Here is a 3,071-nt window from a genome sequence, read left to right as displayed (position 1 = left end):
CCACGTTCTCGTTTCCTTTTGTTCCTATCCACTAATCATCCTGTACTGGATCAATGTTTTTTAAAATGTCGCCGGACCCGAAAGATATCTCATCGCCGTTTTCTGTATATATATAAACATTTTAAAAGAAATATACAATGCAATTTACATAAATAAAAAAACTTTAAAATCATAATTTTATTTCTAAAAAATAAATTCGATCGGGTTACTTGTAAAGTAATTGCTTACTCCGTCTTTGTACATGATGTAGATATAACCGTTTATCTAGAAACATTCAGAGTTGATAGAGGGCTTATGTAAAATATTTAATAAACAACCTAAGTCAAGGAATATCAATTGAGTGCTCTTTCATATAATGTTCAAATGTATTTGTAAAAAAGATCCTTAAAGTTTATAAAAACAATTGTTAAAATACATACCTGCTGTGCAATCGTTCAAAGCAATTGCATGAAATTTTGGAATTTTATCAACAGTTTTATTGCTTGTTCTTTGATCCTCGTGTACATCTGAAGTATGAAATGAACAACGGAACAGATTTACTTGCAAATTTAAAGAGGAATTAATAAAATGTACTTATTGTTAATGTTTTAACACAGTCCGACAGAAGTAGACCGCTATGTTCTTGCGCACCCACATTTAACTATTATGTGTGTACGTTAGTTATTTTCAAGTTATATTCTCATTGTTGTCTGTATAAAACATGTGTTAATATATGTACCTATTATACCATAGTTATCAGAACGTATGAAAAAAACTGTTAACTTTAGATATCACCCGAACATTATGAAAAAGAAAATAAAAATGATGAGGATGAACTTTCTCGCGGAATAAGAAGTACTTATCGTTAATGTTTTAACACAGTTCGACAAAAACAGAGCGCTGGCTGCTTTTGTTGAAAACATTTAACTATACTATAAAGTGTGTATGTTAGTTATTTTAAAGATATCTTGTCATTGTTTTCTGTATGTGTTATATACCTAATATACCATAGTTATCAGAACGTTGGAAAAAAACTTTTTTTTAAAATCATATAACTTGAAATATCACCTAAAAATTATAAATAAGAAAATAAAAATGATGAAGATTAACTTTCTCGCATTACTTAAGTTTTATGACAGCGTACACTTTTCAACCTTTATTTTGTTTATTGTTGTATTACCGCAAAATACTGTTTGTACAATCAATTTATGAAAACAACAACAACAACAACAACAACAACAAATGAACCCCAAAAACAAACAAACAAACAAAACACCCAGCCCTTATTCCGGTTATTACTAATTAGTTATCCTGGAAAACTGTAAGGTGGTTCGATCTCTGAGATACAAATGTGATGAAACAGTGTTAAAATCTAAGTAACAATACATAACAACGGGCAGAATGTCGAGCCCGTTCGTCTCAATTGACATTATATCACCATAGGTGACCTTGATCTTTGACCTGGTTCTTGTGCATGACAGGAAGTCTTATGATGTACATTTCTGCCTAATAACCTCATTTTATGTTATTTGAAAATGTCTCAATACACAAAGAAATTATAGCATGGACAAGTTTGGATACACGCACGCACACACAAACACTGAAGAGCCATTTTGACATCTATTTCGAGCTCAGCGCAAGCGGGTTCGACAAAAATCCTCTGACCACGAAGCATAACACTTGAAGCATAAGCAAGACACAGTGCGGTCAACCATATCTTTATTTGTCCTTTGACCTCTTGTGACCTTGACATTTATTTTGCGTAAAATAAATCAACTCAACATTGATAATATATGTATTTGTAATAAGATATATTATAAACAATTCATGTATATAGAAGTTATATTTGCAAATGACAAACAATTTATACAGTTTCTATTTGACATTTGACCTCTTGTAACTTTGACCTTCATTTTGCACGAGCCAATTCAACTCTTACGTGGATAATAATTGTGCTAAGACCTATTAAAATCCATCCATGTATATAGAAGTTATACTCGCAAATGAATGGGTTTTTTTGTTATTTGACCTTTGACCCCTAAGTTTGAAATTGACCTTTACCATGGACACCCGAATTTTTCGCGCAACACTCCGCCTTGCTATGGAGAACATTTGACCCTTGTTATATTTAAATCCCTCCATGCATGTGGATGCTACACTTTGGACACGGTTTTTGCTCTGATCCCTAAGTGTGACCTTGACCTTTGAGCAGCGGACCTGGGTTTTGGGTCACACAACACCCCATCATGGTGAACATCGGTACCAAATTAATTTGTAATCCTTCAAGGAATAAGCAACATATAGACCGGCCAAATCCGGACGAATGCACGGAGGCACGCACGGACGTACATACACATAGCTATACGCCAACAGTGTCGACTTACTTGAGCACATCGCCAGCAGGCCCGACAACAATGACAAATCACAACCTTTTATATATACTTATCAAACGAGCCTCGAACAAGAGTAACAATTGTACAAAAAGGTAAAGCAAAATTTATATCTTCGAACAAATCGGCCAAATAAATGGTATTTATTTGAAGCGTAGTGTAACAGCTTACCGGACTTTACAACGCTTTCTACATTAACATAAATGTGTTCCTCTAAATCTTCTCATATTTCCGCCGGCTCTTTTGGTTCATTCTTTAATGCCCCACTCACGTACCTATGTTTCAACCTGTCATCTGATAAAATTAAGTAAATGTAGATTCTTTAGGATCATAATGATTGAATTAGACTAATAAAGTGTTTTACAATTAATTAAAGACTGAGCTCTTCAATTTCATGTAAGTATTCCATCATTGTGTACTTTTTTGTCTTATTATGGTATTGTTCAGTTCTCTCAAGAGAGTGGTTTCTACTAACAAAGCAGAACAAGCACACGAAATCTGCATTCATACATGTAATTAATAAACAGTAAAAAGTGTGCATCCCAATTACTTTTACAATATGAGGTTTGAAAAACGTTCTTTAATCTCAATGTATTCTTTCATAAGTTCGACAAAATGTCTTGTTAATGTTGCTCTAAGAAATATTAAAAAGCATAGGCATCTTTTAATATAAGTACTAAAAATGATATCGACTATGTGGCT

The 3,071-nt window shown here is 33.1% G+C and overlaps 1 long non-coding RNA gene across 1 annotated transcript; it reads right to left on the bottom strand.

Annotated features, from left to right (window-relative positions):
- LOC132713708 (uncharacterized) lies at positions 1 to 2,688 on the bottom strand. Its single transcript, XR_009623478.1, has 3 exons — positions 2,541 to 2,688; positions 420 to 506; positions 1 to 102 (listed from the first exon to the last, which is right to left on the bottom strand). It is a non-coding gene; the product is annotated as an uncharacterized LOC132713708 (long non-coding RNA).
- Between the last annotated feature and the right edge of the window lie 383 nt (positions 2,689 to 3,071).

Source organism: Ruditapes philippinarum, unplaced genomic scaffold, assembly GCF_026571515.1.
Source record: "Ruditapes philippinarum isolate M1 unplaced genomic scaffold, ASM2657151v2 ctg838_1_1_1_1, whole genome shotgun sequence".
In the NCBI taxonomy this organism is placed as follows: domain Eukaryota; kingdom Metazoa; phylum Mollusca; class Bivalvia; order Venerida; family Veneridae; genus Ruditapes; species Ruditapes philippinarum.
This window is presented reverse-complemented; position numbering and strand designations above follow the sequence as displayed.